The sequence below is a fragment of the Anolis sagrei genome, chromosome 6, assembly GCF_037176765.1.
Source record: "Anolis sagrei isolate rAnoSag1 chromosome 6, rAnoSag1.mat, whole genome shotgun sequence".
NCBI lineage: Eukaryota > Metazoa > Chordata > Lepidosauria > Squamata > Dactyloidae > Anolis > Anolis sagrei.
The window spans coordinates 85,529,958-85,551,388 of NC_090026.1; the positions used below are offsets into that span (position 1 = coordinate 85,529,958).

Here is a 21,431-nt window from a genome sequence, read left to right on the forward strand (position 1 = left end):
TGAGAGTATAAATTAGACTGGGGATAATTTTGAAAACTGATTGGAGAGTAATTAATCAAAGCTTCTGCTGCTGCTATTAATCATAGCAGTTAAACTCTACATATTGGGGAATTCTGTGCTGCTTTTTCTCTTGATCTTCCCTTTCTTCAGAAAGAAAAGCTCCATGCACTTTTTCATGTGTTATTTCAGTGGACAAACAACAGCGACAGGAAAGCCCAGAACGTGTCCCTTCCTTGTCCTTTACTCCCAGTTTCAAGCCTCTTGTGGCTGCTTTGTTTATTTATTTTGACCAAGCATTGGGAGGAAGAATTATGAAGCTGCCCATCATGTGTAGTTTGGCCTACTGAAAAGTATAAACAAAAACAGTGAAGGAATTTATAAGCCGAATAAACAAACATTTTTACTGATGCTTTGAATGAGAGGTTGCTCTGAATGGGACCCTTTTTTGGCTATATGTTCTTAGCATATTAAAAAGGGAGTGGTTAATATTTCAGAGACCGAAAGTATGTCCTTAAAAGTGGCATTTAGGCCATTTTTATAAGAATTTTGAGTTTTTATATAAATAAAAACAGAGGTCACGAATTAATGTACATTAAAAATGATATTAAAAAGGTAAAGGTTTTCCCTGACATTAAATCTAGTCATGTCCGACTCTGGAGGGTGGTACTCATCTCCATTTCTAAGCTGAAGAGCCAGCATTGTCTGTAGACACATCCAAGGTCATGTGGCCAGCATGACTGCATGGAGCGCTGTTGCCATCCTGCAGAAGTGGTACATGTTGATCTACTCACATTTGCGTGTTTTCGAACTGCTAGGTTAGCAGAAGCTGGGACTAACAGTGGAAGCTCACCCTGCTCCCCAGATTCGGACCACCAGCTTTTCAGTCAGCAAGTTCAGCAGCTCAGTGGTTTAACCCGCTGTGCTACCAGGGGACATACAGCTCTCATAAAGCAGTGGTTCTTAACCTGTGGATCCCCAGATGTTTTGGCCTTCAACTCCCAGAAATCCTAACAGCTGGTAAACTGGCTGTAGGCCAAAACACTGGGGACCCACAGATTGAGAACCACTGTCATAAACCCTTGATTTATATTTCTCAAAGATGCCTATTGGAAAATTGCATATACACTAATATTTTTGTATCTGTGGGAGATACATTGCAGGCTAGACTGCTGTTATGTGAAACCACAGCTACAACCAGTTCCTATTACATTACACACACACAGAGAGAGAGAATCACCTGTAGCCCTAGCACATTTCTAGAGACACCATTTCCCATTGGGTGTGCAAATAAGTGAATTTGGGTTCCACAGTTATGTGGGTCTTACTGTGTCTCTCTTCTGCATTAACTGGCCACTGTCGTTGTCATATCCTCCTCTCTCTCCCCTTCTTGTCCTCGTCCTCCTCCTCAGCACCGAGAGATCTTATTAATGGCCCTGCTCCAATCTTGCAAACGCTGGATTGTGGCATCTTTTGTAGACTAGAGGAGGGGAAGATGCTAGCACTAAGATGTTGTTTGGCTGTGCTGGTCAGAAAACTTAACCATCTTAGCCAGTGGCAAAGGATATTGGACATTTCAATCTAACAACATGGAAGGGCTGCACTTGATGGAGGACAGAATGACTGCAATTGAATGCCAGATTTTCTGATGAGTAGTATGTACAGATGTTCTTTTATTGGTCCCTGAGTGTATCCTTATTTTGACTGGAGTCCCATCTTTTTTAGAGCACATCTTTTTGGGAGTAGAGTTGTCAGTTCATTTCGGAAGAGTCTAATGTACAAGCCTTGCGTGCAATTACCATTCTTGCTGTTTTATGCCAAACGAGGGCATGTAAGAGAGGATGCCAGATTCATACTGTGAGAGGTAGACAGTGCAGCGGAGGAAACATTATCCTAGGTTTGCTGCTTACATAATAGAAATAGGAACATGTCACTGTGGATTATGCTAGTTTCACTAAATTTTTTTCTCTATTAAAAACATTTCTGGCTTTTCTTCCAGCTGTGCTGCGATGTACGGCTATTGTCTTCTCTACAGCAGTGCTCAACTGAAGTCATTCCAGTGCAGTTTCTTTTCCACCTCTGGTGAATAGCCTATATTTGTCAATCTTTTGATGCTTGCAAGAAACCATTGATGCAAAAATTACACATTAGTAATTGGCTTTCTTCCAGTTTAGTGCTGTGTGCTGCCCTTGTGTTCTCATCATGAAGAACTTTGCTGGTAGGGACAACTTGAACAGACATTTAAATATAAAGGTGTAGCTTATTGTGGTAAAATACTTTCAGCCATGCTAGTGAGGCCCTGTGTGGAGAAAACTCCTATCGCATCCATTTGTTTTCTCAGATCCTGAATATAAAAATTTTGTATCTGGCCATTAATGTCAGTAGATTTTGCTTGCAGTCTAAGTCAGATTGCTACCTTTTGCTAATTTGGGTGAGGCAGAGCAAACTAAATATCCTGAGGTGACGTACCAAATCATGTAGGAGAGCAAGGGAGTTTACACAGGCAGATCCTGGTGTTTAAGGGGAGCAGAAAAGGCTTTGTGTTATTGGAGGCTTTCATGGTCAGAATCACTGGGTTGCTGTGAGTTTTCCAGGCTCTATGGCCATGTTCCAGAAGCATTCTCTCTTGACGTTTCACTCACACCTATGGCAGGAATTCTCAGAGGTTGTGAGGTCTGTTAGAAACTAGGCAAGTGAGCTTTCTATATCTGTGGAATAATGTCCAAGATGGAAGAAAGAACTCTTGTCTGCTTGTTGCAATTGATGACCTTGAATAGGCTTGCAGCTTCAAAGCCTGACTGATTCCTGCCTGGGGGAATCCTTTGTTGGGAGGTATTAACTGGCCCTGATTGTTTCTTGTTTGGAATTCCCCTGTATTCTGCAATTAAAATCTCTTCGAGTTTACTGGCAGAAAAAACATGTAAAGTGATCTGATTGGCAATCAGCTCTGTCAAATCCTCTGTAATGTGGGTTGCTGAGAGTTTTCTGAGCTGTATGGCCATATTCCAGAAGCATTTTCTCCTGACATTTTGCAGGCATCCTCAGAGGTTGTGAGGTCTGTTGGAAACTAGGCAAGTGAGGTTTATATATCTGTGGAATGTCCAGGGTGGGAAAAAAAAACTCTTGTCTGTTGGAGGCAAGTGTGAATGTTGCTTGCCTCCAGGCAGGAAGCAGCCAGGTTTTAAAGCTGTAAGGCCATTCAATGCTAATCAAAGTGGCCAATTGCAACATCCATACTTGTCTCCAACAGACAAGAGTTCTTTCTCTCACAACCTCTGAGAATGCTTGCCATAGATGTGGACAAAATATCAGGAGAGATTGCTTCTGGAACATGGCCATACAGCCCAGAAAATTCACAGCAACCTACAAAAGGCTTTGTTTGTTAACAGTGTTTAGCAGCTTTTGCGTGTACTTACACGTTCCTTGCCGCCAAACAATAGATCTATACATGATGTCAGGCTAACACAGATAATACAGTTCAAACGCTAACTGTGCCAGAAAACACAAAGCAAAAAGGTCATCCCAGCTGCAGGACAATAAATGAATGCATGGCAAAGAGTTCAAAACCCATGCAAAGCTGCTAGTGGGCTGAACTGGGGCCAATTTCAAATGAAGCTTTTATGCTGGCATTCCTTTGTTTATCTTGGCTGTTTTTTTTTCATGCAACCTTTACAGGACATCATCGTCCACTTGCGTAGAAGCCAGCGTTCAATTGGTTCTGCCAGCAGTTTCCTTTAATGCGGAAAATCTGTTTTTCCTTTGAAAGTTTTGAGGACTGGTCTTTCACATTTAGTTGCAACAAGGAAAGGGATTGGTACATTGGCAGCAGGAGCAAAGCAGGCTTTTATTTTATTAATTTTATAAATGTTATCCAAAGGCTGCACTTTCAAACCAAGGTAAAATACAAGAAGGAAATAGAAGAAGACACTTCCATCTTTGCTTCATGGACAGTTTTTTTTTTTTTAGAAAAGCAGCAAATATATCTTAGAAAGCTAACAAAGAAAAATGCGGAATGCGGAAGACAATGTCTTTCCCCGCCCACCATGCACACACCTATAACTTTTGACATTCAAAGACCAATATTGATAAAACAGTGAAGCGTAGAGACATCACACTGGCAACTAAGGTCCACATAGTTAAAGCAGAGGTATTCTCCATAGTAACCTATGGATGCAAGAGCTGGACCATAATAAAGGCTGAGCAAACAAAGATAGATGCTTTTGAACTGTGGTGTTGGAGGAAAATTCTGAGAGTGTCTTGGACCTCAAGAAGATCCAACCAGTCCATACTACAGGAAATAATGCCCGACTCCTCACTGGAGGGAAGGATATTGGAGGCAAAGATGAAGTACTTTGGCCACATCATGAGAAGACAGGAAAGCTTGGAGAAGATAATGATGCTGGGGGAAATGGAAAGAAAAAGGAGGAGGGGCCTACCAAGGGCAAGATGGATGGATGGTATCCTTGAAGTGACTGGCTTGACTTTGAAGGAGCTGGGGGTGGCCATGGCTGACCGGGAGATCTGGCATGGGCTAGTCTATGAGGTCACAATGAGTCAGAAGCGACTTAATGAATAAACAACAATGAAGATGGTAGAATATACCCCAAAATGTGGAAATGTGAAGAAATTCCATTGAAATTCTGGTTGTAATTTATATTAGAAATGTTCAGATGATGCTAGAAGCCTACTGCATAAAAAAGCCCTGAGATGACAGAGACATTATCCAGCTAGTGTACCTTTTCCCCCACACATGAATTCCATGTTTTCTTTTAATCCAACCCTTTCCAGTCTGTATCTGCCTCAATATCGTAAAGGCAGCAGATCATATCTGATTTTGGAAGCTAAGCAACCCTGTTTAGTGCTTGGATGGGTATCCTAGGTGTTGTAGGCTGTATTTTAGTGGAAGGATGCACAATGGAGGACCTTCTTACAGCAACACCAGAGGACTCCAAGTGGCCAGCTACTGGTCAAAGGACATTTAGTATAATGCCAAGTTTAAAACTTTGTTTGTGGTTTTAAATACATTACAACTGTACCCTCAATTCCCTTCTGACATGATAAATAAATAAATCAGCAAGTGGAGGGACCTGGTAAAACACCTCAAGAGTATTCTTTGCCTAAGAAAACCATATTAAATTAATGGGGTCGTCATTAGTTAATAGGTGACTTGAAGGGACATACACATACATTGCAGTCTGAAAACATACATATTCCACAGCTAACTACCATAATATTTTCATAAATTATCCCCAAAGGATAAAGTATAGGTATATGGATATTAAGTTTGTGAAGCAGTCTAATTTGCCTGTTTCCAGTACTCCTGCATCATACCACTGTGTAATGTTAAGCCTGTTATTCACCATAAATCCTCAATCCTTTTTGAAAATGCTATTAACTAGCCGGTAATCCTTCCTTTCCTCTTATACTTTGTTTTTTATTTCTTTCTGATGCATTTTCATTTGTTCTTGTTGGATTGTGCTGAACATTTAACTTGAATCTGCCTTTCACTCAAGGTTTATAACACCTCCAAAGAAGCAAATCTGCATATTTGAGAAGTTCGCAAAAACACTGAGCCCTTTAAAAATCAGTTTTGATTTTCTAGTTTAAGTTGACCAGTTACCATATTACTGCTGTTTTTTCAAAGCACATTTATGTATCTATATCAGCATTTCTCAACTTGGGGGTTTGGACCCCTGGGGGGGTCACAAGGGGGGTTTCAGAGGGGTCACCAAAGACCATCAGAAAACACATATTTGTTGGTGGTCTTAGGAACCCCTTTGGCAGAGAAGGATGAAGAATTTTCTGCCTGTCCTTCTCTTCCTTTTTGGAAACAGACAGCGAATCCTCTCACCAAAAGCCCTCCCCCTGCTGTGATTTGCCAGCCTCTCAGCTGGCCTCTCAGTCAAGGGGAGGGCTGTTTCTGAGACTCCATGTGGGGAGGGGAGAGCAGGCGTGAGAATCACCTAAATGACTGTCAGTGCTAAAACTAAAGGTCAATAAATCTCAGCAACTACAACTCCTAAATGTCAAGGTCCATTTCCCCCAAACTCCACCAGTGTTCACATTTGGGCATATTGAGTATTCATGCTAAGTTTGGTCCATATCCATCATTGTTTGAGTCCACAGTGCTTTCTGGATGTAGGCGAACTACAGCTCCAGAACTCAAGGTCAATGGCCACCAAACCCTTCCAGTATTTTCTGTTGGACATGGGAGTTCTGTGCCATGTTTGGTTCAATTCCATCATTGGTGGAGTTTAAAATACTTTTTGATTGTTGGTGAACTATAAACCCCACCAACTACAACTCCCAAATGACAGAAGCAATCCTCCCCACAACCTCACCAGTGTTCAAATTTGGGCGTATCGGGTATTTGTGCCAAATTTGGTCCAATGAATAACAATACATGCTGCAAATCAGATATTTACATTACGATTCATAACAGTAGCAAAATTACAATTATGAAGTAGTAACAAAAATAATTTTATGGTTGGGGGTCACCACAACATGAGGAACTGTATTAAGGGTTCCTGGCATTAGGAAGGTTGAGAAACACTGCCCTATATTAAGGATTTATGAGGAATGCTTGCTGGACCTTTCTAGTTTTTGCAGTAGATGCAACGTTTTGCAGTTAGTAGAATTCAAATCCATTTTGAAATGGGAGTATATTCTGAACTGGGCACTTTAGACACAATAGTCTGAACCTTGACTGTAACCCACCTTTGCTACCTTCTTAGTCTTTATTAAAAAAATTAACTTAAGAAGGCCTGTGTTTGGACTTCTGTGGGTGCTAAGTTGTCATTTGTAATGTGGAATATGTGCCCCCCCCCCCTCCAAGATGTTGCTGGGACTTGGGTTTGTAAGTTGGATGTTTGAAACTCGTACTTCTAATGCCTTCGTTAGGACTGGGATAAGGTCACTACTTCAAAATGTTCTCTGGATTAAACAATTCATTTTAAATTTTAGCTAGTACCAATTATTATTCTCAATTGAATTGTGCTCAGCTCACTATTCACTGTTTGTACCTTGCTTATTGACTAATTACTAAGAGGAAACAGTCATACTAAATCAATGAGGTTATCTTGCATAACAAGACAACCTCATTGATTTAGTATGACTGTTCCCTCTTAGTAATTTTGCATGGATGACTTCACATTTGTAATTACAGCTTTGCTGTTAGATATTCCCGTAAAGAAGATCCCTGTTATCAACATGCTAATCTTCTAAAATTTGTCCAGTTTTTTGTCCCCAAAAGCAAGGAGATAATTGGCCATGGGTTTTTTTAATGTCTCATTTCCACATAGCTTATATCACATGGAACTAAAAGCAGCTTAGCCTGATATTCCAAATGTGGCTCTTCACAGCTTATGTTTTCTTTGGTGTTGCAATCTGGCGAAAGACATTGCTTGTAGGTAATGAGTTTTCAGACTCCTCTATAGAGCAAGATAGTAGTAACCAGCCTATGGTACTAGGGAATGGTGTAAAACATACTCTTAAGTCAGGAGGTAGAAGTGGAATGAAATGTATCTGCGGTGTATCAGAAATACTACTACTGCTACTATTACTAATGATTTCATTTTTTCCTGCCTCTTCCCAAAGCTCAAGGTGGGATCCAATAGAGTTAAAATGCAACAAATTAAAAACAAAATCCATTTTAAACACATAGATTAAAACACATAAACATAAGATTAAAGCACTCATTAAAATAATTCATAACTAGACAATATCAATTTAAAATTTATAAGTTAAAATTGATTGGGTCTGTCTGCATTTTAAAATTATAGCAGCGGGGACGGGAGACAGGGCCTTCTTGGTAGTGGCCCCCCGGCTGTGGCTCCCCAATGAGATCAGATCTGCCCCCTCCCTCATGACCTTCCTGGTTATGGGATCAAGCGTTTGCAGAAAAGATTGTTTTAATGGATTGTTTTTAGCTGACGGCAATGGATTGATTTGGAAGACGACGTGAAATGGCGAACTGTTTTAATGTATTTATAATTGTTTTTAATGTATGCTAAGTTTATTTTATGCTTTGTTTTTATTGTTCGGCACTGAATGGTGCCTGTTGGTAGCCATCCTGAGTCCCTCTTCGGAGGTGAGAAGGACGGGATAGAAATGCTACTACTACTACTACTACTACTACTACTACTAATAATAATAATAATGTTTAGCTATTAAATCTCTTCCAGCAGGTTGTGGGTTGTCTACAGGTGGCCAATGAATTGGTCCTCCGACAGTTGCCAGTCAAGTTTTGGCTAGTTGGAGTAAATGTCCCCCAGGGGACCTGTGTGTCCAAGGCAGATTGTATGGGAGAAGGTGATCCTGTAAGCAACCTAGGCCGAAACCATATAGGAAATGTATCTCAGACTCTACAGGTAGCAGCCTGGTCTTGTGTTTTTTATAGTTAAGAATCTGAAAACCATAGGACAGATGCTTCCTAACCAAGAGCCAGCGTTGTAATGGTGAGAGTGGCAAAGTAGGGTAGGAAAACTTAAGTGTCGATCTCTGTTAAGTTACAAATAACCGAAGGACATGTCACTTGTTATCAGATTTCCTCCAAATTTCTGAATAAGATGCATAATTGGATACTAATTAAATATCTGTTCTTATAAACAGATAAGTATGGGGCAGAAACAGAGGTTTAGCTACTTCCAAATATTTATAATCAGAAGTTAATCAAGTTAGTTTTTAACACTACAACTCTCTGTAATGCCCCTGCTAGCCATTTATTTATTTATTTATTTATTTATTGCATGTATATAGTGCTTTTCTCACCCCTGAGGTGACTCAAAGCAGTTCACATCAAATAAATGGCAAAAATTCGGTGCCTCACATACAATGAAAACAGTATTTCACACATTGAAAAAATAACATATAACTATAAATTAAACCATGAAAACTATAAACCATCAAACATAAACATAAAAAATGAACATTGCACTGATCCTGAGGTTGTCATCCATCTGCTACATTATTGTTGTCACTCACTGAATGCTTGTTTGCATAACAAAGTTTTTAGTTGTTTTCTAAACACTAGGAGGGAGGGGGCGATTTAATCTCGCTGGGGAAGGAGTTTCACATCCAAGGGGCCACCACTGAGAAGGCTCTGTCTCTTGTTCCCCCCTAATGGCACATGTGATGGTGGTGGGACCGAGAGCAGGACCTCCCCAGCTGATCTATAAATTTAGGGATTTATAGGCTAAAGCCAGCACTTTGAATTGTGTTCGGTAGCAGACTGGCAGTCAGTGGAACTGATGCAACAGGGGGGTTGTGTGCTCCCTGTATGCTGCTCTGGTGAGCAATCTGGCTGCGGCCCATTAGACCACTTGAAGCTTCCACACAGTCTTGAAAGACAACTCCACGTAGTGTAATGCCACAGTTGCTGGTTATACTGAAGGGGCAGGGTTGACGGGGTGTTCAGACGGAATATTTTCTGTTACACATTGCAATACAATTTTAACACCACGTAGGCTACTTTGTTTAATTACTTTTTGAGGTGGGATTTTATTATAGCTATAAGCAGCAAGTAGTTTAAGTACAGCATGCAATCATGTATAAGTCATGTATAAGTTGAGGGCTACTTGTGTAAGTTGAGGGCTACTTTTGGGGCCAAAATTATAGATTTTGAGACAACCCATGGATAGGCTGAGGGTCATTCCATGGAGAGGGGCAAGTATCAGTGCTGTCTCAAGGCATCTACCACCCTTGGCCTACATTTTCCTACTCAGACATTCAGAAAGGATGGACTAGGTGCTCACCTTTTTCCATTCTACTCAATGAAGGTGATGGTTCCTTTTTAAATCAGAGTTAATATGCAGTACTGACACTGATCCATGGACAAGTCAACCAAGGTTTTTGGGGTTAATTTTTGATAAACATTATACATGAGTATATAGTATACTTCTGCATTGATCTACTGGCTTGTACTGTTTTGATTTAGTAATCAGTTTAGCAGAAAGTTAACATAGAGGCCTACAACTATTTATTTTTTTTGGGACAATAAAGATGCAACAAATTTACTTTTCAAAAACATCACAGTGAATATGAATAGTGCTACATTATTGGAGTAATTTGGAACATTTAAAGAATATTTTGACTGATTTTTTTGTGTGCAAATTATGGCATATTGTTCAGAAGGAACCCTGTGCTCCAAAGTCCTTATCATTTCCCCAAGTCACACAGTCTGGCTTGTCTAAGTTTGCCTATTAGGCTTCCAGGGCTCAATGGGGATTTGAATACTGGTTTTCAGAGTCAAAGGGTGCAGCTACCCTGTAGAATTAATGCAGCCTGATACCACTTTAACTGCTATGGAATCGTGAGAATTGTAGTTCGGTGAAGCACTTTGGCAGAGAAGGCTAAAGACGTCATAAGACCGCAACTCCCATGATTTTCACAAGTAACAATAGCAAGCTATCTTCGAAACATTGCAATGAAAAATGATTTCAAAACTCTGTGAACAGCAATTGTTTTAGTTGTTTTAAAATTGTGATAAAGTTGAGAAGTTACTTTTAAAATATTTCTACAATTGTAACTGACTACTTCCAGAAGAGCTATAATAGTCACTATTACTTTAAAAAGGTGACTTTCCAAACTCTGTCCAGGATACTAAGATATTCTGTAGTGTCCTGCTTGCCCTTTTGGGCAGTCTGCAGCTGCCGAGCTGTATTGTTGACCTACATAGCACAGTCCAGAACTGTTTTGTTTGTCTATTATATCTTCACCTAAAAGAGCAAATATTGTCCTGGCATTAAATCAAAGGAGAGCAGTGCGGAGAGAGTGAATGAATATGCTATGTAGCATTCAGAACAGAGCCTTTAGGAATGTACAAATGCGTAGGCTGACAAGTAGGGAGCATTTTCATAGATGTACATGGAACTTAGAGGGAAATAGTTCCAAATAGTCATGCTAGCTGGAAGATCCTTAGATTCATAATAAAAAAAATTACTTCCCAATTTTCTTCTCATGTTGACCTTCTGTGGCTAATAAGGGAGAAATTAAAGCTGTAAAATCTGTGTAAGGGCAGAACAGAGTGAAGAAGGGGAGCCAGGAAGACACAGTTCCACCTTGTCTCCTGGGTCATCAGTTGGGAGCCCCTCCCCACCAGCAACAATATAGTAATATATAATAATATTGTGCTGTTCTAGTAATACAATATATTGTATATACATATAATAGTGATAATAATATTATACTGTAATACAATATAATACTACTAATAATATAATATTTTAATTGTATATAACATATTACATGTAATATTACTAATAATATAATATTGCAGTATAGTGGTATAGTATCTAAGCTCCTGCATTTTACTCCCCCCCCCCCCCCCCACTAATCTCAACACTTTATGGCCAGGGTATTCCCTCTAGATTGGTACATTTGAATTTTTGCACTTTCCCTTGACTCTACTTAGGAATTCACTGCACTTACTTAAGCCCGGACCCAACACCGATTCTGTTTTCAGCCATGAATGATAATTGTTTTTATGATTATGTTGTGACTGTGTTATGTTTTTATTTTTTTATTGATAATTTTTTATTGAGAGGTTGTGAAAAAGGGTGCATCATTGTGTGAAAAATAGCATTTGCTTTCCATAAAAACTAAAATGTCCTGGACAAAGAATGAGAGAAAAAGAAAAAAAAGGTGAAAAAAAGAAGAAAATATAATTTGACCTGAGACAACCAAACTCCAACACCTGCAGCAGGTAGCAAATGGTGCCAAATGGTGTATAAGAAGACAGTTTTTTAAAAATGACAACAACAACTTGTGATAGTAAAGTCTGTACTTGGAAAAAATGAATTCTATTGGTGAGGTGGCAGATTTCAATTGTAAAATAAAATTGTAAAATAAAAATTCAAACAAATATGCACACTAAGGGTTGTTTTAGTGCTTTTGGAAATGATACTTAATAAGCTTGGATTTACTGGAACATGGCCATACAGACTGGAAAACTCAACAGCAATCCATCTGGATTTGAATTTCCTTGGTTTAGATGTCTGTGTTTTTCTTACTTTCTTGTGACATTTGCTGAGGGTCCTGGATAGCTATGCATGCGTTATTATATATTTATTATCATCACCTATTATATATTTATTGGATACATTTATATCTACCATTCTCCGCTATGCTCAAAGCACTTACATGTGATTCTGAGACATAGGGTTCTCTCTCATTGCTCATATAAATATTAAGTTAGGCAGTACTAGCTTCCATTCAAACTAGCTTTTGGAGCAATGTTGGTTGAATACCTCTGGACAGAGATTTACTGTAGTCAACATTCACGTCCCATCTCTTTCTTCGCTCTTTGAAATCTCTCTTTAAACAAAGAGTGATGCAAGATTATGTACTGTATTGTTTGGTCTGTTTGTCCTCTAGTGCTTTTGTATTTTGTTTTTCTGTATACCTCCTGAATTATTTAGATTGTAAGGTGAACCTTTAATTGGATTTTCTGAGGCTGAGATTGTGTGACTTGCCCAGGGTTATCCAGTGAGTTTCCATGGCTGAGGGAAGATACAAACCCTAGTCACAAGGATATTTCATGGCTTCTTGAGGGCTTGATCCTTGTTCTCTTAAGTTTTGTTTGAACCCCTAACCTGTGGCTGTAAACCATAATTTCCTATAACCCTAGAGTTTTACAAGAGGCCACCAGAGATGTGTAAGATACTGTGATTTTCTGAGCAGAAGATATAATAATTATTTAAAGGGCTCCTCCAGGTTGGAAAAGACTGCTCTAACATTACAATGCAATAGCTTTCATTGGCCTGTGTGTGTGTGTGTGTATACTGTGAGATAAAAAAGTATGATTCTCATCTATAGGTCCTTACAAAGAGCCCCCTTTTTACATAGAGATACATTTTTGAAATGTCTAGCTTTGGGATTGTATTGCTTGAAGAAGACTATGATCTGCAGTAAGATGCAGTGGCACCCCATGTTTTGTGAGAAGGAAACATGCTTGATTTGCTTTCCAAATAGACAGCTTTCTGTTTCAGAACATAATCATTTAACTGCAGGCATGAAGTAGGCCATTGACCCTGAAGTGCTTAACTTAAGTAACCCAATTAGTAAAGAGGGAAGAGCAGCAGATCATTACTCTTAGTAGTGTTTATGTGTGTCTGCAGTCCTTTAAATGTGTGTTTTGTCTATCAGGGATTATGAAGCATTGTAGAAGTTGCAGTCCCCAAATATCTGGAGGATGTCATTCACTCATACTTAAGAGGGACAATAGGACCTGCAAGCTGCATGGAGAATGTGGGTCTGTGAGTCTTTGAACCAGATTATAAATCAGGTATGGGCAAACACAGGCCCAGGGGTTGGATGTGGCCCTTGGGGCTTCTTACTCAGGCCCTTCTCTCTCCTATCCTTCCTTCTCGATTTCCTTCCTTCCTCCTTCCCTCTCTCTCTTTCTCCTGCCTTTCATCCCTTTTGCCTTTCCTCCTTCCCTCCATTCCCTTCTATCCTTCCTTTCCATCCTTCCTTCCCTCCTTTTCTTTCTTCTTCCTCCTTTCCTCCTGGGGATGTTGAGTTGGAGAAGAGAAGGTAGAAAGGAAACATGAGAAACATGTTTCAAGATTTCAAAGTGTGTCCCACTGAAGAAGAGGGGGAAAACTGCTGCACTAGAGACCATGGCACAAGGGAGCTATGGATTCGAGCGACACCAAAAGAGATTTGACTGAAAAGATTAGGAATAACCCTGGACAGTGGCATAGGTAGCCTGGGAGTGTGGTGGAGTCTCCTTCTCTGGAGGCTTTTCTGCAGATTGTCCCTTCTTACATAGCAGGAGGTTGGACTGGATGACCCTTGGGGGTCTCTTCCAGCTCTAGGATTCTAGAATTCTAAATCAGGCGTAGGCAATATGGGGTCTAATGGATGCAGTTTTTCTCTCCCATCCACCATCTCATCCTGACCTAGGCTAACCCTTTTGGGATCCAAACGTTTCCCATCTTTCCTTCAATTTCTGCCTTCGAAAGAGAAGAGGAAGGGGGGGGGCAGCTTGGGGAGAACCCCTTCCCTCCCAGCCCACCCACTTCGCTCCTGCCCGCCATGCCCCCCCCCCCAAGTTAGAAAGTTTGCCCATGCCTGTTATAAGTCTTCCTCAGCATACTTCTAGTGCTGAAAATTATTTTCTCAGGAGTATCCATCTGCCCTGCTTTACAGAGGACAGCCCTGTATTTGAACTAATTCTGGCTTAAATGCAAACACCCATAAGAAACAAAAATAGAAGCCTATTCCCTATCATCAGTTAAATCATATAAAGCAGCCACAAAGGTTACTTATTCAGTTTATTTCATGTTGGTGAGATTTATGTGATAATTATTTCTAAATCTGAAGTTATACATATAAAGTAGCATGTGCAAACTTTATGTAGATCTCTGTCCTCTCTCGTCACCTCATGAAACTATTTCTTTAGTTTTTTAAAACTCACCAATAAAATGATCTTATATAGAGAGCATATCCAGAAACCAAGTGAATGTCACCTGTTTAAAATGCTTGGTCTTGGGATGAAAATCACTCAAATGTTAGTGATAATTATGATTAAGGATGACTGGATTTCTCCAGTATTACCTAACTGTTGTTCTGTGTTTGGATTAAGCCTTAGTTTTTGTTGTAGATGTTTTAAACAAATAAAAGATATTCATTTGGAAAAATAGAATAGCCCAGTTCTAATTTGCTTTGCTTTAACCCACTCAGTTCGCAACCATGCAAACATCCATGCAAGCATCATTGCATTGTATAATGTGGTGTGATCGTATAGGAATTTCTATTTAAAAGTAATCTTGCATCACTTTGCAAATGCAAAACAGGCTGGTGATACTTAAAAAACAAGTACAGATTTGTCCTGAAGTTGATCCCTATGAGAATCGTGTATGTCATCCTTGCCATAATTAAGCAAAATAACATTTATGCTCCAAATCCATCATATCTGTGAATCACTTGGCCTAGTTGTGCTGATTCATTGAAGTCCCCAAGTGACGCTGATAATAACCCAGCAGGTGGCAGACTTTAGACTCAATTGTTAGATTTTTTATACACCCACCAGCATTGACACCTCATGTCTGTGATTCAGTGAAAATATCTCTGTGCTTTATTCTGTACCAAATTGAAACTGATGGGCCTTCATATTCCTGGGAGCTTCTCTGAATGATCAAGCAACAGCTTCTCCATCATTCTCTCAGGGAATGCAAGCATTGGACCAAATGAATAATTCCCTTAATTCTATTAGCCTGACATTTTGTCACACAAAGGATGCCTTTTTGATAGCAAATAGTGATATAGAATCTTCACAGTGGAAGAAATGAACTTGGAAGAAATAGCAGATTGTTCTTTCTTGAAAAGAAATAGTTTTGATGCATTTGAGTCACTGTGAGAATTTCTGTGAATAATTCACAACATGGCCAGGTGAAGTTTGTTAAGACGCTGGCTATGTGAATTATTTATTTATTTATTTATTTATTTATCGTGTCGGGCAACCAGACAATTGTATTACATTTCTAACAGAACAAAATAAACAAACAGACAGACAGACAAAACACAAAATTTGCAAGCTTGGTAGTTGATTAAATGTCCTTTGACCAGTATCTGGCCACTTGGAGTGCCTCTGGTGTTGCCGCAAAAAGGTCCTCCATTGTGCATATGGCAGGGCTCAGGTTGCATTGCAGCAGGTGGTCTGTAGTTTGCTCTTCTCCACACTTGCATGTCGTGGATTCCACTTTGTAGATTCCACAGGTTGAGAACCACTGATCTACTGAACCAGCTGCTGCAGAGGTGGAAGTGAGTCCCAAATCCCAGTGGCACCAAACCTGGTTGAGTGCTGTCGGACAGCCATCCTTACTATCCTCTTCCATTATTTATGTTGCTGCAGTCTGCAGCCACTACATGGATCCTATTGGCCACCTGCAGACATATTGGCCAGGGTGAAGAGGGAAGAGAGAAGAGAAAGAGGAGGAACCAACCCCCCTTCCCTTCCTTGATCATCCTGTCACCCTGGCCAAGGTCACTGCAGTTGATGTCCAACTGGTAGGACCCATGTCACAACTGGAGAACATTGCAGCACAGAAAACAGTAGGGAGCAGTAAGTGCCATCCCATGTCTCTATCTTGCCCGAGTTCAGGAAATATAGAATACCAATGAAAACACTTGTGGCTGATTCCATCTTGGAACTGACCTAACTATTAACATAGGCTTAAAGACAAAGGGTATTCTGAATTCTGGGCCAAACTGTGGTTAACGTGGGGCAAGACATTGCTCAGTATTGCCCCAGATCAGCTCTGTGCAACATCTGGCTGCCATGGAGCTGAATGATTACTCTTCCAGAGTAAGTTATCAGTGTAAATGCTGAACCTATTGGGGATAGGGGACAGAATTTTGACTAATTTCATTAACATTCAGACTATATCAGAGTCTTTACCCCATTGATGTAGAAGCCACCAGGAACTAGGAAAGTAGATTTTTGAATTAATTACAGCACATTTTCATTCATGCCTGCCAGTATTTTTATGGTAGAGAACTTGTTTCTACTCTGTATAATTTCAAGGTTTCAAGTAGTATGCTTACCACTTTCACCATGCTGTGGTAAGGATACTGCTGGTAACTTACGCCAAAATAAGTACCCATTATGCCAGTTCATTTTTCTTGAGCAGAGTGGAATGTAGGAGGGGGGTGGCAATGAAAGCTCCCTCAGAAGCTAAAACTACAGTGAATAGCATGGCAATGATTGGGGCAGGGCTGGGCAACTGTTTGCAAGCCCAGGGCCTATTTTTGTGCCTCTGGATTACCTGGCAGTTATATGGACTAGCGGAAAAACATACATACCAAAGCGGTCATTTCTGATTCTCATATTTTTCTTTTAAAAAGTTAAATAGCAAGGTAACATTGTGTATGTGCATGTGCCTTCAAGTTGCCTGTAGTGTTGACTCATGGTGACCTGATGAACTTCGTGGAATTTTCTTAAGAGGTAGTTTTGCCAGTTCTTTTCTCTGCAATCTATTTAAAAGGTACATTGTTTCAGTTTCCAGGAATTACTGTTTACTTCCTTTTTTGGCCAGAAAAACACCAGTGAGGTGAATTCTAGAAATGCAAAGGACTACACAATATCTTCGGGGCCCCAAAGTGCCAGAGCCACTGTGTTTTTCCCCCACCCCTGCATTAGTGCACCTTTTCCTCCTGAGAGTTGAGACTTTTCCCACTGTCCTTCAAGTGCCATTGCAGTATCCTTGGCCATGTTACCTTTCCTTCCACATTGCCTCCTCTGCTTTCACCAACCCCTCTGGCACAATTGTGGTCCACAAATGATAAAAAAGCTGTTGGGAACAGTGTCTGCACTGACATAGTCAAACAATCTCATTGTAGAAATCTGAATCCTTAAGTAGAGATCTGTTTTCACTAACTGAAGTAGGTCTTGTAACAGAATTAACCAAATCCCCATGCAAAGTCTATGAGACGCAAAAAATTAAGAGTCCCTCCAGAACTGCAAGCACTATCTCAAGCAAATATTGACAATTTATTCACACTGTCATTACTTGCAGCAATAGCCGATGTAGCGAAGCAACCAAGTTGGGGGGCGTGTGTATGTTGAATGCTCTCATTAAGGAGGCCAGACTTGGTGGAGGTGGTTGACAGGGGCCGAGCTGCAGGCTATTGAAGGCTGCTCTGCCCCCTGCTGTGCTCTTTGCTTCAGCGTGACCCTAACCCCCCCCCCCCCCGAAATTTTCAACCCTCCCCAAAACTTTTTTCTGGCTACGGCCCTGTTTCTTATGTATGTAGTAGAGTCTCGCTTATCCAACCTTCGCTCATCCAACGTTCTGTATTATCCAACGCAGTCTGCCTAACACCTGGATGAACAGCTGTTTCAATACATTGCAATGTTTTGATAGATTCGTAAATACAGTAATTACTCCATAATGTAACCTTGTATTAAATTGCTTTTTCTGTCAATTTGTTGTAAAACATGATGTTTTGGTGCTTAATTTGTAAAATCATAATGTAATTTGCTGTATAGTAGGCTTTCCCTTAATCCTTCCTTATTATTCAACATTTTCGCTATCCAACGTTCTGCCGGCCCGTTTATGTTGGATAAGCAAGACTCTACTGTACTTAGAGCTTGGAACATTTATTTTTGAACCAAAAGTTTGTTCAAAATTAGGGATTTTGCAAGGTACAGTCCAAAAAAGCATAACTTTTCTAAGCTGTGATAGTAACCCGGAACTGAGGCAGGATCTACACAGCCCGATATCCCAGGATCTGATCCCAGATTATCTCTTTATTCCAGATTATCTATTAGTGTAAATGCATATAATCCAGTTCAAACCAGATAATCTGGGATCTGATCCTGGGATATGGGACAGTGCAGATGCATCCTCAGGCCCATAATTCAGTGGAATATATGATGGCATGCATGTGGGAAAGTACAGTCAGCCCTCTATATCCATGGATTTGCACCCACTGCCTGTGAATACTTTTAAAAAAGCAAAAACAAAAAAACAAAAAAAGGAAACCTTGATTTTGTTATTTTATATAATAAACACTGCCATTGTATACAATGGAGCCCACTCGATCTACTCTTCCACCCCCATTAAAAAGATCTAGTAGCTATTTATGCGATAGACCCCAGCCTAAGAGCGTGGAGGGCTACTGCCTGTCAGAATATTAATCTGGATGGGTAAATAGTGTAATCTAAAGTAATAGGATTTAGTTTTGAATAGGCATGCCTAGGATTGCATTGTGAGTTAAAAATAAGGAAAATATATCAGTCTTTATAATGCAGTAGGACTCCCCTCCCCCCCCCCCCCCCCCCACACACACACTTGCATGTGCAAAAAGGCTTTGAAGGGCTACTTCTCTGATATTCAATTAAAATAGTTATTTTAAAAAGTGAGTTCAAAATGTTTAGATGTCAAACCTTGTTTTGATTATGCATTTCTATGAAATCCCATTTCAGTGTTGATACTGTAGAATCACATGGATTTACTAGTAGATGTCTTCCAGCAAGGACAGGGGAAAAAAGTAGGGATAAAGGTCAGATGTGAATTACAGAGCAGTTGAGACTCATCATCTGAGATCATCGCTACATGTCTTTAATAAGATTAGCAACAAGTACAAGCATGCCTTCAGATTCTACTGAGTTCAGACTTAAATGCTTGCTATGACTTTTCTAGCACAGATCTCTGAGATATACATTTGCTGATTTGTGCTTTTTTTATTCTCAGATGCTAAGAACAGAAGACCTGTGATCCCTGTATCTGCACTTATATTTGAAACGGATATGCTTTCTGTCAACCTCCTGCTGATTCTTGTCTCCAGTTTACAGGCTCATTCTAAGGTCAGTTTTTTACAATGTTTAAATTTGGCTGAATGTTTTCAAAGAGAGCAAAGGGAATTTTCATGGATATGTAGCAGTGGTTTTCTTCACAGAAAACAGATGCTCTGTTCTGAAGTACAACTTTGAAAATGTGGTGCCAAAACATCATTCCTCCTCTTACCCTTGCCTGCTAGTCATACAACTAAAGCAGTTTATGAGAGCACAAACAACATAATTAAGGGAAGTGTAAATTTTTCATAGAATTATAGAATCATAAAGTTGGAGGAAGCCACAAGGGCCACTCAGTCCAATCCCCCGCCGTGCAGGAACGCACAACCAGGACACTCCTGACTGATGGCCATCTATCTTCTATTTAAGAACCTCCAGAGAAGGAGACTCCACCACACTCCAAGACAGCATATTTTGTTGTTAAATAGCTCTTATAATCAGAAAGTTCTTCCTAGTTTGAATCCATTCCTCCATGTCCTAGTTTTTGAAGCAGCAGAAAATAAGTTTACTCCATCTTCAAAGAAAGGAAGTGGTAAAACCACCTCTGACAACCTCATCACATGGATGCCGAGAAGCATCTTCTTCCTGCTTTTTGGCGCTGCCGGCATGCTGCATGCACAGAGTCTGCCAGAGCCCTCAGATGACACAGGGCTACTTCTGGTGGGGCTCCATTGGGCTCCATGCTAGCAGCGCACTAGCAGCGCAGAGACATGGAGCCCTGAGGAGTCAGAGATACACTTGACTCCTCATAGAAGAAGCTAGGAGGATGTGGGAGGAAGCCAGAGACAGTGGGGAAATGTCATGGGAAGGGATCCCATGACCAGCCACAGTAAAGGGATGAAGCAATATGCTTCCCAATGGTTTTCCCCACTGTCCGCAGCTTCTTGATCTCCATGTGATGAAGTTGAATGTTTGTGCACACACACAAACATACACTGTAAATACTCAAAGAGAAATTGGGGAAATGTCACACCACTGACCAATGTCTTGGTGATTAGTGGAAACATGTGGCTTTCTATACTTTATTAGGCTACAACCAATATAAGTTGCAACTGACAGGATCTCCATTAGTCTTCCTATGGTGAAGAATCATAGATGCAGCATTACAACAAAATTTAGTCCCAAACAACAAATTATCCTTTAAAAAAAATTCCATTGTACAGCAATGGAATTATCCAGTTCTTGTTGTAAACATTTGCTCAGGGTCGAATCATGTGAAACTCCCTTGTGACTTTAAAACCTAATATAATTGTTTATTACATTAAACAGTTTTTGTTCTGGGCCTGTTTCTCTTTTTAAAAGGCAAAGGTTTCCTTTATGCCTTCCACAGCCCTTTGAGGTAGACTTTGCCTAGAGAGAGCTTAGTAAAATTCCTTTTTTGAATTCCAGATATGCAATATGATTTCTAGAACCAGAACTCGTAAATGTTGCTTTTTGAACTAAAGTCCCCAGAATCCTTCCAGCCACAGTCCATTCTGCCTGGGGAATTATGTTAGCTGTAGTACACAGAGTAATTTCTTGAATTTCTATGCTGAGATAATATGAGTAGTTGTTATGAAGAGAATATGGTTGCAATTCCACTTCTACAGTGGTTTACATCAGAGAAAGCATCACAGTCATTAACTCATAGGCTCCAGCATCCCATCATAGCAGGTAGTGGAACTGGATTCCTTTGCAGGACCACCCCAAGGGCAAATACTGTAGGTCCCCATGGCTGGGTTCCACTGCTGGGACAGACAATTGAAAGATGAATTCTTGAAAGAATGAAACGACATAAATTGAACTATATAGACATGACCCATAATCTATCGTGTTGGATATGAGAACATCACAGGCACCTTTCTAACATGAAGGGTAATTTCCCTATCTGCTTCCAATTGACTCCATATCCTTGAACTGCCAGGTTAAAGCATAAACCATCTAGCAGGGGCTACCAAACATAATGCCAATTGATAGCTGTTAGCATTTAACTATGCTGACATAAAGATCCTAGAACCCATCTGCTTGGTGGCAGGGGGCGGTATTCATTACAATGGCTCAGTGTGAGCTGTGGCACAATGGGTTAAACCCTTGTGCTGGCAGGACTGAAGACTGACAGGTCACAGGTTCGAATCCGGTGAGAGCAGATGAGCTC

General features: G+C 40.3%; 1 protein-coding gene across 4 annotated transcripts in view; it reads left to right on the forward strand.

The window, feature by feature from the left end:
* The window catches only part of THRB (thyroid hormone receptor beta), a 233,891-nt gene that overhangs the window by 57,533 nt on the left and 154,927 nt on the right, over positions 1-21,431 (forward strand). For 3 of the 4 annotated variants that reach the window (XM_060781919.2, XM_060781922.2, XM_060781921.2), the window contains exon 2: positions 19,197-19,309. The gene's annotated coding sequence lies outside the window, so the exon portion shown is untranslated. Of the gene's footprint in view, positions 1-13,255; positions 13,280-19,196; positions 19,310-21,431 lie in introns of those variants that run through there. The other variant, XM_060781920.2, reaches the window with a different exon arrangement.